The 16067-nt window shown below is 33.3% G+C and overlaps 1 protein-coding gene and 1 long non-coding RNA gene across 33 annotated transcripts in view; one reads left to right on the forward strand and one right to left on the reverse strand.

Annotated features, from left to right (window-relative positions):
• LOC106868432 (uncharacterized) overlaps positions 1-16067 on the forward strand; it is a 266695-nt gene that overhangs the window by 106956 nt on the left and 143672 nt on the right. The gene's annotated exons all lie outside the window — the stretch shown is intronic.
• Positions 1-16067, reverse strand: part of LOC128246979 (uncharacterized) — an 86175-nt gene that overhangs the window by 69368 nt on the left and 740 nt on the right. For 2 of the 3 annotated variants that reach the window (XR_016243798.1, XR_016243808.1), the window contains exon 2: positions 3844-3940. This is a non-coding gene — a long non-coding RNA (uncharacterized LOC128246979). Of the gene's footprint in view, positions 1-3843; positions 3945-16067 lie in introns of those variants that run through there. The other variant, XR_016243811.1, reaches the window with a different exon arrangement.

Below are 16067 nucleotides of genomic sequence, written 5' to 3' on the forward strand. Positions count from 1 at the left end.
GTATGCAACTGGTACTTAATTTATTGACTGAAAGACAGACAAAATACCACTAAGCATTTTTGCCTGGCATGCTAACGTTTCTGCCAGCTTGCCTTGCTGAGTCAAGGACAACAACGTTGCTTTCATTGAAGTTCCTCAGAATGAGACATCACTGATGGAGTGATGGAGTAGTGTAGGAGAGCAAGTTCCTAGTGGATCTGATCCTATAAAAAAGACATACTGAAATACCTAGATTTTTTTTGTTATTCTGTAATGTAAGTGCATCAGAGCCACTTTTTTTTTGTAAGCTAGTCAGAATAGGAGGGGCAATTTTGCAGGCCTTCTCAGACTGGTGAGCAATTGTTGTTACTATTGGCCAGCCTAAACATCTACAAGAATAGATTTTAGGGTCATGTGAGGAAATGAAGAGAGAAATTTTTAGAAGGATGGTATCAGTCACCAGCTTAGTAGTTTTAGATGGGTCATACGGGGAAGTGTAAAATTAATCAGTAGAATTAGTGGTGTGCCGAGTTCACAAACTTAAAGTACCAGAAATTTGGGTGGAAGCTTCTTGTGTAGAAGGAAGTGGTGAGATAAGTTTTCTTCTTTAAGCTGTGGTCAGATATTTCTATGTTGACAGATGGAGATGGTAGGATAATTTGCTTGTTATTATTTAACCCCAGATCAGCTGTAGTTGAATAGACTTGTGTGCCTTTAATTTTTTTTAAGGATTCACTTAAATCACTTGATTTGGTTGTGAGTTGAGGGAATTTGGCAGCTATTTTGAGCATGTTGTGACTATTTTAGAGATTTCCTCATTGGTTCAACTGAACAATAGATGTGTTTTGAAAGTTAATGTGTCGGTGAGGGGTACAAGTAGAGAAGGATACTAACTTTTATAAATGACAGGACAGAATAGGAAATTATTTGGCATCTACTGAAGTGATGCAAGGAATCAAGTTGAGTTGTATGCATTGAAATCTGTAAAGGTGATGACTGAGGTGATATGAAATTGTTGTCCCAAGCTAGGATAAGAGATAGTCCTCAAATAGCTGGAAGAATAAATGAGATACTTAAAGACAGTGTATTTGTGAAGATTAAGAAGATTGGTTTGCATATTAGTGATTGGTAGAATGAAGATTGAATCCAGATCTATGATGTTGGTGCAGAGAAGAGATTTTTGTTGTGCAGTCGGAACATCTGATCTACTTTTTATGTAATTTAGTGGAAGAGGGGTATTACCCATGCCTTTTGCAGGTCCCCCAAGTTTGGTCTAATTGTGGCAATGACTTGTGTAAACATTTGCTGGATAAAGATCAATGGAGAGGGAATAAAAGGTGACTTGTATTGCTTGCAACAGAGTGAACTCTTGTGAAACAACCAAGGGCCAGATATTGTTGAACAGACTAGTGTATTAAGTCTATCACCCACAAAGAAGAATATTGCCTTGATTGTGTTCATAATGGTCTCAGTTTAGATGTATTAGGATACTGTGCATTTGCTTTATTCCGTTAAGGTTCTTGATAGAATTGTTTAATCATGAGTACACTGGCATTTTGTGAGGGTTTTCTTTTATTTTTAATATCAAACAATTAATATTCAGACATGATGGAATGAAATACTTAAAAAAAAAAAAAAAAAAAAAAGAAACCCAGAACAACAAACAATGCAAACACACAAAACAACAAACCATCAAATTAATTACATATCTGGATTAAGAAGCCTTTAACCTCGTTGTTGTCTAGATTCGACTCTGACATTTTGATACACTGGATGCTACCAATACCTACGAGTTCTTATCGACGATTCAACAGGAGAAAATCTATGTGGTTACTCGATCTACTAAACATAGTAACCAAATTAACCCACTGTCTTTTAATAAAATTAGATTATGTATTCCTTAAAACACTGTTGTTGTTGTTGGCGGCACTCCGTCGCTTACGACTTCGAGGGTTCCAGTTAATTCGATCAACGGAACAGCCTGCTCGTGAAATTAACGTGCAAGTGGTTGAGCACTCCACAGACACGTGTACCTTTAACGTAGTTCTCGGGGATATTCAGCGTGACACAGTGACAAAGCTGGCCCTTTGAATTACAGGCACAACAGAAACAGGAAGTAAGAGTGAGAGAAAGTTATGGTGAAAGAGTACAGCAGGGTTCGCCACCATCCCCTGCCGGAGCCTCGTGGAACTTTAGGTGTTTTTCGCTCAATAAACACTCACAACGCCCGGTCTGGGAATCGAAACCGCGAGTCCGCGAGCCCTAACCACTGGGCCATTGCGCCCCCACCCTTACAACACTACGTCTGCAGAAAGACGCTTTGGTCACCCTTGAAATGATTTTGATCATTGATTTATTCGATCAAGGAGGAACTAGTGCTAAACTACAATTATTATTGAGTAATCTTGATATCAGTGAACATAGTTAACAATGTATATTGATAATAATCGATCTTCTAACGCAAACCTCTATTTTTCTAGCTACTCACGCAATACATTTACTACTAACTTGTCCAAGCCAACGAGGAGGCTTCTACACAAGTCTTTCGGTTTATTAGAAATAGCGCTTAAATCTTCCTCAGATTACACCATGTCATCTTGATAAGAGAGGGACTCGGGATCTTTTTTAATTTCTTCTTACAACCCGTATTTTCTCAAAATTTTAACCTAAAAAGAAAAAAAAATTACTTTTGATGTAGTTTTACTTGCCAACAGTTGGAAGAAATTAAAAAAGATCTGGGACTTGTAGGATAATGTGGTTCCAGATACAACCACAGTAGGGGATGATCATGACTGGAACACCTTTAGTCATAGGCCAAGATAGTCAGGATTAACTTGTGGTTGAACAACAACTAATTTGCTTTTTTCTTTTACTTTGTGTTACATTTTTTTTTTAAGTTAAATATAGTAATATAACCGGTGCTGTTAAAACGATAGATATTAATGCTTTTATGCACGCATGCACATACACATACGCGCACGCACAGACATACATACACACAGATCTCAAGACACTCAAACACACAGACAAACAATATTTTTCTTAAGGCTTTGACAGGGGAAGAAGAACAGCGCCCATGACCTTTTTGCAGGACCTCCGAGAAATAGTGATGGAAAGGGAGGAAGAAATCATGACTCATGGATTTCGTTGTTTAGCCCCAGGTTAAGCCCTGATCGAGAAAACATCTAATTAAAGGGATTCCAGTGTGACTATCTTGTCTTTCATTCAGAAATTATCTATTTAGGACTCTATTAGCTCCTCTCCTTTCTTTTTTGTAACGGTAGGGTGTGATTTTGGGGAGATTTAGTTGCTATTTCTAGCAAGTCGACCGCTGGCTTGCCAAGTCATAGGTTGCTGCAGTAGGAAGCAATGCAGCAAACTCGAGTTATACTCCAACTGCAGACTTGGTTCGAATGCTTGCAACAAAGTGGATTCGGCATCGGACACTATATTAAATTTATCACCCAAGAAAAGGTACAGTTCATTCGACAGGCTTCCGTATTATTTATTTTGTATACTCTATTTTACTCATAAACCCTGTGTTACCCCAATACTATGCTAGACTCTTGGACTAACAGTAAAACCTACAATCAGATATTCCAAAACTTCATTGTTGTTTATGTTTAAGCCTCAGGCTGGCTCTGATCGAGCAGACGTGTGATCAAAAAGAATTCCGGCTATGATCAACTCATTTTTATTTATTTAATTATATTCTTGTATTTTAGGCGTAATATCTCTAAGTTTAAATAATCCAAGGTGTACTTAATTTTTTTAAGGCGACAGGGTATGATTTAAGGGAGATTTGGCTGCTATTTCTAGCAAGTCAAGCGATTACATGCCTGTATGATGTAAACAATTTCTTACTTGATCGTCAGCTTCGGAAAATTGGAGCACCGATGGAATGAAGGCAGGAACTAATGTATATATACTTCCCAGTTCATCTGTCACGTCTTTTGGTGTTCTATTAGGGGAGAGAAAGATAAAAAAAAAGACTTGATAAATATTATTAGTAAAAATGATGAGTTATATATCCAAACAGCAAAACAAAAAAGTTAAATTATTCGTACTTAGTGTAAATGTAACATTTTTACTTATTGAGCAATACTTTATTTCATTACTTATACCCGAATCCTAAGTTTTTTTTACGGATCAGAATTTTTAAAATTAAAAATAAGCAATTAAATTACTTTTTCTTTTTTGTGTGTCTGGATAGTACATATGGGAGGCAATATGAATAAAAGAAGCCATAGTTACGTCCCTTATACTGCTGTGACTCATGCTTGCTTTTCTCTACACGTAATGTGATATAAACATTACTGACACCAATTTAATTCTGTAGTGCAATACCGTTGATTTAGTTGTTAGTGTTTTCATTTACTTTATTATTATTATTGGTCGGGTGTTTGAAAGCATAGGTAAATCGATAATTCAGTCTATCATTAAAAAAAAAAAGATGTTTCGTGTACAGCTAAACAACTAGTAGAAATAATTTAATAATTCGATTGCCAATCCAAGTCCACTGCCAATTTTTTTTTTTTTTTTTTGGTTCGTATTACCGTAGTATCCTCTCAGCATTTTAAGAGCCAGTGTGAGACTATTCCTAAATAAAAATTAAAAACTAGATTCATAATTGTAATTTGTATCAAGTGTTCTCTTTGCAAATGTTCAGTCTTAAGTGCTTCAAATTCACAAGTGACTTGACCAAACCCCATGCATTTTATTATCATTTTGCAATGTGCAATTATTGTTCTGGTCTATTGGCCAGAACTTCAATTTTCTTATTTTTTTCCTTTTAGAAAAACTTGACAAAGTAAGAAAAAAAAATTAAGGTAAATTTTGTTAGAAGTTTATATTTTGTTTTAGTTGCCCTATTAAAATTATTTTAATTTAAGATTACAAATATATAGGTGCAGGTATGGCTGTGTGGCAAGAAACCTGCTTCTTAACCTCATGGTTCTGGATTCATCCCACAGTGTGGCATCTTGGGCTTTTGTCTTCTATTATAGCCTTGGGCTGACCAAAACCTTGTGAGTGGATTTCCTTGTGACAGAAACTGAAAGAAGCCCGTTGTGTATGTATATATGTGTGTGTGTTTGTTTGTTTCTCACCACCACTTTAGAAATGTGTTGGTTTGTCTATGTCCCTATAACTTAGTCTTTTAGCAAAAGAAGCTTATAGAATAAGTATTTGGGTTGATTCATTGAAATATAAATTCTTCAAGGTGGTGTCCCAGCATGGCTACAGTCTAATGATTGAAACAAATGAAGATAAAAGATATATATATATAGAATAAATAAGTAGTACAATACTTTGAAGTTTGGTTAATACAATAGTTATCATGAAACAGTTGATGTCATTAACTTTCTATTTCTCATTCATATTGTTGTTTAGCTTCAGGTCAGCCCTGATCAAGCAATGTCCCATTCATCATATATTTAAGATGATAGGGTGTTATTTGAGAGAAATTTAGTTAATATTTCTAGCAGGTTGATGATCACGTGGAGGCTCATTGCAAAAAAAAAAAGAAAAAAAAAGAAATGAGCCATGACAATCCCATAATTTTTCAGGCTCATGTTTACTTTTGTAAGAGAGCAGAGTGTGATTAAAGGAAGTAATAATCTAAAATTAGATGTTTTGAATTTAAATATTGAATTACAATTTCTTTTAAGTGGAATGTCATTTTAGATCACAATAATTCAGTTTTGACTCAATTTTATTTATATTCATGCATCAACTTTTGAATGTCTAATTATCAATATTGTTTCAATTTTTGGCATGAGGCCAACACTTTTAGTGGGAAGGGTGAGTCATTTCATTGATCCAGATGCTCAACTGATAATTCATCTTATTGACCCTATAAGGATGAAAGCAAAGTTTGACCCAGCTGGGATTTGGACTTGGAATATAAAGAGCCAGAAGAAAGACAGCTAAGCATTTTGCATGATGTGCTAATAGTTCTGTTAGCTCATTTGCCTTAATGTTTAATTATAAATATTGATTTTAAATTTAGGCACTAGGCCAGTAAATTCAGGATAGGAGTTAAGTTGATTACAGTGACCTCAATATTCAACTGGTACTTATTTTATTGACCCTGAAAAGATGAAAGTTGACCCTGGTGGATTTTGAACTCAAAACATAAAGACAGATGAAATGCTGCTAAGCATTTTGCCTGGCATGCTAATGATTCTGCTAGCCCACCACCTTATGTTTAGTTATAAATATTGATAATGTTAATTAATTATTTGGTAACATAACTGGTCTGCTACTTAGTTTTCTGTTGTATTGTCCTCCTTCTTTACTTTGTCCTTATATCTCCTTTTTTTCTTTTTCTTTCTTTCTTTGTAAGAAAGGAAATTGTAAAGTAGCAGTAACAAAGTGATGAAACAATTTCACAGTATCCACTGTATTAGTATTTTTGTGTATGGTGCTGCAAATCATGTAGCTAGGTTTATAAAGAAGAAGAACTTTGATAAATTATGAGACTAATTGACATGTTACATATATGTCAGTTAATTTTCTTATGTACAGGATAAATATCTCCTTGACTTGTTTTTATTTGAACTGCATTATTAAGCAATCAGAGATATCACTTGAAAAAGGTGCCAAACTACTGCAAGTAACATACTTTGTTCCTTGATATCCTACAAAGTATTAGTATATAAGCATAGATATGTGTGTGTGTGAGTATGTTATGCTTTGTATTAGTATTCTTGAAAACTTTCTTATAAGCTAATGTATGATATTTGAAGAATACTAATTTTCACCCATTTCATTGGAAATAATTTACCTATTTCTTTCTTCAAAAAAGCATAAACGAGGTGCTCATTGTCATCATTTTACATTCACTTTTCTTCTGGAATTGTATTCACTTCTGACCTTGTGCCCTCCTTTCAAAAAATTCATGGGACCGCACCTGGTTACTGTTATCTAAGTCTGTTCTTACTCTGAATTATTGCTCTCCTGGGCAGGTTGGGAGCCACATCTTATTTATATGTACTGTTTTTAATATAAATTCTATGATTGTCACCTCTTCCTATCTTCAACTATTTTACAGAATGTGTAATGACTGCATTTTTTTTTTTACATCAGCGCTAGAATAGTTGTTTAGCTCTGGCAAGACTAAAGAGGCGCCTCTATACTATGTTGCCATCATCTGTTCCACAATCATTTCACAGAGTGTACTAGGTGTTTTTTTCATGGCACCAGCATAAGAGAGGTTGTCTTGTCCCTGGTATGTGTCTAAGGAGTCCTCTCTACCCCATATGTCTTCATTCATTTATTCACTAGCTCTGGAAAGTTGTTTTGTTGTACTTGGCACCAATTTGGGAGGTTTGTCTTGTTTTAGGCAGATAGAGAATGTGAAGAGGACAGAGGCAAGAGGGTGAATAAGGAAGGAATAATGGAAGAGACAGGGTGAGTCGTAGACAGCTACATGCTAATTGTTGTTAAGGAGAAAATATATAAACAATGTATGTGGTGTAATGGGAGGAAGCAAAATGATAGGAAGGAAACAAATTGATAGTTGAAGAGTTCTCAAAGAGAGAGAGAGAAAGAAAGAGTGATAAGTAATAGTTGAAGGAGTAGTGAGAGAGTGATGGGTATCAATGATAGTGAGAGTGGAAGTGTTGAATATCAATAATGAGTTGTAAGTGAGGGATGAGTGAGTGAGAGAGAGAGAGAGGGAGAGATAAAAGGGACATGGTAAAATTGAATATAAGCAGATCCAATGTGGTGCCATTCCTCATTGCACAAGTGAATCAGAGAGATAGTGTGACAGTAAAGAGACATGTTGATAAAGGAGAAAGCAAGTGACAGATGAGAAAGTAATGAAAAGATGGAAAGACGAGTATGTAAAAACTTAATATAAACATAATTGTCAGGAGAAACCCAAATGTAGGTATTTAAACATCCCAATCTCTGTTGTCATTTGTAGGGTAATCTTTTACAGGTTTTCCTATGCTTGCATGAATTGATTGGGGCTTTGTCAACACAACACTTTGCCACAACTCGTGCTTCTTTGTCATCTAATTTTTCTCATATCCAATTTTCTCTGTATTTTGTCATTCATGCACACTAATACACACCCAACAAAACATGTTTGCTTCGTGCCTTTCCAACATTTGCAAATCTTCGATTTTCTAGAGACAAAAACAGTGTCTCATAAATAAAATATTTAGTTTAACAGATTTGCTTGTATGATCAGTAATGAGTTAATTTTATAACATGTCATTCTTGCCACAGCTTAAGCTGTTTTTATTGTTTTCTCTTAAGCTATTAGGAATAATTACACACAAACACACACGCGCACAACACACACACACACACACACACACACACACACACAAAATGGTTTTGAAATAAACAAATATACACACGTGAAAAAAGTTAGTATCTGCTGAGACAAGAACCCATGTGTTCAGTTGATGTATTGATACACTGGCTACTGTTTTTTGTATACTCATAGAATTCAACTATCTAACTCTAAATGTAATTTATTTAATTCTATTGTACTTTTGTTTTCCCATTTGGCATTTAAGAAATTATGAATTTTTTGCCTTTGGGAAAAAAATATTAAGAAAATTACATTCCCATTACTTTCTTTCAGTGTCAATTAACAGAGTATATATTTTGTTTTTGACAATTTTTCTCTCCCTCTCTCTTTCATTTTATGATTTCATCTTGATTTTGTTTTATATATTTAGTTTAAGATTTCAGTATTTTCTCTGTTAGAAATATTGACTATTTGAAATATTACAGTATTATTATTTGTAAATTATAAGATCAGTAGGTATAAGCACACTTGCCAAAAGTTTTGACAATCTTTAGTCAAAGAGAATATTTATATAGTTCATTTCTATTGGGTCATCCCATAAATAATGCATTTCAAAATTAAGATAAAGTTCTTTTTTAATCTGAAATATACTCTCCTTCATTTTCTACAATGCTCTTCCATCTATCTGGTAGACTTACAAAGTCCCTCTTCCAAAATTCACTTGTCTGTGATGAAAAATACTCCTCCAGTACTGTTCTCACCTCATCTACAGAATTCATATTTTTTCCATCCAAATGATTTTCAAGACTGCAGATGGGGCAATGTCCAGCCAATATGGTGGGTTGAGCATTGTTTCCCATTAAAACTGCTCCAGCCTTTGGAATATCCTCTTCACTGTATGTGGCTGAGTGTTATCCTGATGGAAGAACACCTTTCATCTTGAAACCAAAGATGGTCGTTTTTCTTCTAGTGCTGACTTAAGCCGCTCAAGCTGCTTGCAGTAGATCTCTTTTGTTATTGTGTAGTTTGGGTTTAAAAGTTTAAAGTGGACTAAACCTTTCATATCCCACCAAACAGATAACATCTTACATGGGTAAAGACCTTCTTTAGCCTGGGGTGCTGGTGTTTCTCCTCTTCGGTGCTTGACATATTCATAGAGAATCCATTTCTTGTCACCAGTCACTATTCGGTCCAAAAAAGGTTCATTTGTGAGACATGACAATAAAGAAGAGTACACATTCACTCTCTGCACATGGTTAGACTCGGAAAGTTTGTGATGGACCTATTGAGCCAATTTGCTGACTTTACTGATAGCATGCAGGTGTCGATGAATGGTTGAATGATCAAATCCAAGCTTCTCTGCTAGTTCCTCAACAGTTACAATGGGATTTTATTCCACCCGGGGTTGCAGGATGTCATCGTTGAGCTTTACAGATCTTCCAGGACGAGACTTGTCTTCGAGGCTGTAGTTTCTGGCTTGGAATTTCTGGAACCATCATTGACACTGGCTTAGGCTTATTGTCCAATCTCCATATACTGCATTAATATTCCTCGCACATTCCATTGTGTTGGTGCCTTTATTGAACTCATAAAGCAAAATATGCCAAATATGCTCCTTTGCTATTTCCGTCGTAACTTTGAAAAAATAACTGTTAAAATCAAACTGCACTCTTCAAAACTTGCACTAAAAATAAGTACAAGGTAAAATTGCTACCTGCTTTTATAGCAAGTTGATGCAGGTAGTTTATCCTACCTCCTCTGACGTTTAGTTCATGCAATTGAAAAAACCACATTATTTATGGGATGACCCAATATTTTACTTGTTTCATTTATTAGACTGTGGGCATTCTTAGGCACAGTCTTGAAGGGTCTAATAAAACAGATCAATTCCAGTACTTTAATTTTTTTTAAAGTCTGGTATTTATTCCACCAGTCACTTATTGCTGACCTGCTAAGTTATGGGAACACAAAAGAAGCAAACACCGCCTTTCAAGTAGTGGTGGGTCTCTCTCTCTCTCTCACACACGCACACACACATACTCTGGACTGAACCCAGAACCATGTGGTTGGGAAGCAGACTTCTTTACCACACAGCCATGCCTGCACCCATATAATATGAGACAACTGAATGAAGATCTATTGTGAAATAATTATTAAAAATTTCAACTTAAATCTTACATGGAAAATTCCGAGTAATTATCTGATAGGAAATATTTTTTTATCATTGTTATGTAAAAACTTGTAAAGTTAGAAATAATGTTTAAGATAGGAACAATGAAGAATTTGGACATAGTAAATATTTTATACATGTGGTAGATAAAGAAAAAGCAAAAAAGAACAAAAAAAAAAACAATTTTAAAAACCAGTATTTGCAGTACATTTTACAAAAAAGTATGATGAAAGCTTTAGGGTATACAAGGTTGCTTCTTAGTTCTACATTGTGCTGGAATCAATGATGCTTCCAATCAAATAAGTACCAATAGCATATTGGTATTGATTATATGGCACTGGACTTTATACCAGACTGGTTTATTATCTGCTATGTTTTTTTGTTTTTTTTCTGAAAGAAATGATTTTCCTCTTCATATAAAATCCACTTGTTTGGAAAAAAAGAAGGCTATTACGTTGGCTTTATTTTCATTTAAATAATAGTTTCTAATTTAGGCACAAAGCCAGTGGTTTTGAGGGGAGGTTGTTAGTTGATATTCCAGTTCAATCCAGTATTTGACTGATATTCTGTTTTATTGATTTTGGAAGGCAAAGTTAACCCTGGCCAGAATTGAACTCAGAATATAAAGGATAGGAAAAATTTGTGTGACTCTGCAATGATTCTGCCATTTTGATAATAAACAAATTCATGTGTCCAGTGATGAAACATCTGGCCATGAATTATATCATCTATATTCTTAAGCCTAGTCAAAAGAAATTTCTGTAAATAAAAGTTTAGCTATTTGGAGAAGTACTGTGAAGTTGTGATCTTAAGAATAATCTCAAGTAATTTGAAAACTATCCTAACAAAGACAAAAGAATCAAAATTTGAATGTATTAATATATTTTGTTGTTAAAGCCAAACTAAACTCTGATACAGCAGAACTATGAGAAAGATGTTCCTGTTATAATAAGCCTTCTTTCATCCGGTCATTGTATATAATGACTGCATAATCCAGTATATACTTCCTTTATTTAGATGGCATCTTTTCATTTGAGGGATAATTAGTTTCTATTTACAGAAGGTCAATTGATTGCGTAGAAGCTCCTTATTAGCTCAAAATATTTCTTTTTGTTAAAGGAAGATCATATATCTCCATATAGCATTTTGTGTAAGAAAGCTAAGGGAAATAACTCATGTTGGCCAATGACATGAAATTAGATAATTCAGGTAGATGGTGATGTACTAAATGACAGTCTAAATTTTCTTAATTGCTTTAAACTTGAAGAAGAGAAACAAACACCTAGTGCCAGTTATTAGCAACTCTTGAAGGAAAGGAAAAAATAATTTGATGGAATTAATTAATCAATCTCACAGATAACTGAATTTTTATGTGTAAAGAAACACTAAAGAAAATCCCTTATGGCATCTGAAGATATATATATAAATATATATTGAATATTAAAAGGTTCAAATTATTAATTACTGAGATATGATTGACATGTTTTTAGTGGTTATGGACAGATTTTTGAATTTTTATCCAAAGCAACTTAGTACCAATATGGGAAATTTTAACCAAAGCAACCCTGTATCAATATGGTTAAAGCCTTAAAGTGGTGTACATATTGGCCAACAGATGAATTATAAGTTCGATATGAAAAGCCTCAAAAGCACTATTTCTCACACACACACACACACGCACACACACACACACACACACACACACACACACATATATGTAAAAGCACTTGTGCTGCTGCCAAGTAAGAAGTAGCTGAGCTGGTGACATGAAAAGGACATCCAGTTTGCTCTGTAAAGTGGTTGGTGTTAGGAAGGACATCCAGCTGTAGAAACCAAGGTGTAACTCTTTGGTTTGAACTATCCAACCTATGCCAGCATAGAAAACGGATATTGAAAGATGATAATGTTGATGACACATGCACACTCAAGATTTTTAATTTAGGACAGATTAGAAATAGAACAGACATAATTGTAAAGATCAGAAAACTACAGTTTTAATGACTCATAGAGTAAAATATCAGATAAAATAGGCAATTAGTTGTTGGATTCCACCCAGTAGAGCCTTTTTCTGATGTAAAATTTTGACTACCAATGATAGTGTCCTGTTGGTAGCTATGTAAATATCCTTATAGTCTTTTTTCTTTTTTTACTCTGTTCAGGTTTTACAAATTGTTAACTGTTTCTTATCTTATTGACCAAACATTTTCCAGGATTATACATTTTAAAGTTTTATATTTTTTTTACATGTTTATAATGGCTTAGACAGAACAGGAAGTACAGTGTCCATGACCTTTCTCTGCAACTCTTTAGATTAGTAGAAGAGAAGTTATCCTTACACTGTAAACTGGTCTCAATGTGTTCAGTGGAGTGAACTTCATTAAAAGCCTCAGTGGACCAGATGGTGGTTTTTAAAAACAAATAATCTCCCTGACAGATGTCCACGCAGTTTCTGTCCACCAAATTAGACTCACAAGGCTTTGATCGACCTAATGAAGATGTTTAGCCAGAAGTTTGCTTCAAAAAGTAGTTTTAAGTAAAATTCTTAATTACACAGCCTTATCTTCAAGTTCATGACAAAATTTAAAATAGTATTTAAAAATTCTTGGTTCAAGCATTTTTTGTTGTAATGTATGTACCACTTTATCACAATCAAAGAATTTTAATTCAAATGAAATTCCACAGTTCACTCACTGTCCTAAATCATTTTATCTGTTCCAACTTAAGGTCATTCATATACTTTGCATTGTTAATTTTCAAATAACTAGGTAACTAATACTTTTATTATCAGTTATGACTTTTTTATTCTCTGGGATTTATGCTCTACCAAGATGCATTATCATTTCTGAATTTAGTAGAAAGAAACCTAAATGGATCTTATATAAACTTCTTTAATGTTATACTGATTTGAACTTGTCTTTAATATATATTTAGTCAAAGCTTGTCTGATATTTTTTATTTGTATTGAGTTAAGAAATACTTATTTGTATTGAATACTTATTTGTATTTATTTTCATTGAGTTAAGAAAAAAAGTAACTTTTGGTTTTGAAACTGAATTATTTTTAGGTAAATTTAGATTTTAATAATGTAGTTCTAAGCAAATGTTACTGGAGATTGTTCTTTCTCTAATCATTCCATCTTATTTTAGAAGTGGTATATCCATGACTACATTATCCAATGCATCTTTACAATTTTAAGATGATAGGATAATGAGTTGAGGGCTATTTCTAACAGGTTGAGTAACCTCCAGAATTTCCCTGTCAACTTGACTGGAAATTGTTATTCATAGTGTATGAACTCTAGAATATCCATAGCAATCTGATGTTGTTGATATGTAGTCTGAGTGATGTGCAATTTTATTTTTGATTAATACATTGAATGAACTGTTCATCTAAAAATAAAGATTTGGTTTACAGTAACAAATCAGTGGTAGTAGATTTGAAATACTGATAGTATGTAATTATAGAGAAGTTATCAGTTACAAAATCACTCATTGTAACATATCTAAAAAGGAAATTTTTCCACTTGAGCAATTACACCAGTTTTGTTTTACAGTGCTTGGAATTCCTGTTGTACTTATTTTGAAAACAAAAGCTAATTAACAGACCAGACATTTACAGTTTTTATTAATTATATTTATTTATATTTGCAATAAATATAAATATTGAAATATTTTTCAACTGTTAAAATGATGTACTAACATCTTCTTTACAACTCATAGAGATTTATCAAGCATTTAAGTTAGAAGTTGGAGTCATATAATAATTAGAAAATTCAGTAGGGGCTCAGACTACCTAATGTTAAATAGGTTTGTTTAAAAATAACTGGGTCTTCTAAAGAGGGAGAAAACTCTATCAAATCTTCTGTATCTTTCAAAACCATTAACTGTTTCTATCTTCTCATCCAGTCATATTAATCTAAGTTTGGATTCACACATACATAATAAATTTTGTTTGGCCCTATTGGAGTTATCTCTCTTACTAATTGGTTCAGCTGGATTGTTGATATTTATCATCAGAAGCCCTACATTTCTTCTTCTCATATAAAAGTTTACTTTACAGCTGAGATTTTAGGTTTGATCCCACTGTTCAAATTGGCCAAGTGTCTCCTACCATAGCTTTGAATTGACCAATGTGTTGTAAGTGAAATTTTGGTTGATGGAAACTGTGGAAGCTATCCAGGAACTGTTCTTATTATTGGATGATAGATTTCATCTGGATTTGGTTCTTGCCTTTATCAAAGATAGCACTGTTGTAAACATTCAAGCTATGCCTCCAGTCTGAGTAAACCATTGAAGTAAAAAAAAAAAAACACCCCTGGAATATGCATTTTTATTGAAAAATGATCAATATTTAACAATGTGTCAGTTGCTCAACTTATTTTTAGAATTGATTAAATCACTTCATTGTAATCTAGTTAGTATTCAATTTATGCTATATATTACCATTACTAGTAGGAAATAGAAAAAATTTATAAATTAACCGAGAAAGTTTTAAAAGAATTAATTGCTGTTTGGAGAATAAATTGAAGGGGTTTTACTGATAAAGATAATTCTAATTTGTTCTTCTTGTAATTTGTATCCAATTTCTACTTATAAAGATGCTAATTAGTGATCCTACCAGGCCAAGTGATTTTGTGTTTAGTTGTTTGAATAATAATAGCCATTTCTATTTTAAGAAATCATTAATAAAAAAGGAATTATTCTTAGCTTGCTCCTACATTTATATTTTCTATCATCAGCTATTGTAAGTGAACATAATAGTTCACAACTCTTATTTTTTATGTTTAAATAAATAAAACTTTTACAAGAAATGATTTTTCACAAATTATAGTTTCTTAATATTAAATTCAATTGAATTATCTAGTAAATAATTTTGAATATACAATCAATTTATGTAGATTTTTTTTTGTAGTCTACATTAAAAATGAAAAACATTTTATTATAAATTTATTTTTCTCAGATGATATTTATTATTTTTTTTTATATATCCATTAGAAATGTCATGGAAACATGTGTTAGAGGTCAAGTAGTTCATCTTAGCCACCTTTAATTTCTTGGGTAGAAAAAATAAGCAAACAAACAAATAAAAGTTCAAAACTTCTCTACCTATTTATACACATGCAAAACACAAATTATTGTAACACTTGCAATGTAGCAAACACATAACACAATCATAGCTGTATATAAGCTGGCAATATAGTTTTTCATTTCTTTACTTCACACGGAAGAATTGCCAGCTATCTATTCGTCAGTGTGTTGTTAGCCACCCAGTACGTTTGATATTCTTACCTTATTACAGATGTTAAAAGTGTATAAATACTATTGATAACATACTGGGTGTGCCCAAAGTTATTCTTTTGGGATGGTCTTGCTTAACACTATGCATTATAAGTAGCTGCTGTATTGTTCCATCACAATCAGAAAGAAATTCATCTTTTTCTTATCGCTTGGTCAGTTTGTGATACTGTATATAAAAACAACTAAGGATTTGGGATTTTACTTGCATTACTCAAAACATTTGATAATTTTCATCCTTTCACTCATTTTACCTATGTAACAGCTGATTAAGTAAACCAGGTAACGTCTTTGAATATCTCAACACAAATATTGTTACTGTTTTTTCTCTTCTCTTCCAAATCATAAATTA

The sequence above is a fragment of the Octopus bimaculoides genome, chromosome 1 (assembly GCF_046866305.1).
Source record: "Octopus bimaculoides isolate indiv1 chromosome 1, ASM4686630v1, whole genome shotgun sequence".
Lineage (NCBI taxonomy): Eukaryota > Metazoa > Mollusca > Cephalopoda > Octopoda > Octopodidae > Octopus > Octopus bimaculoides.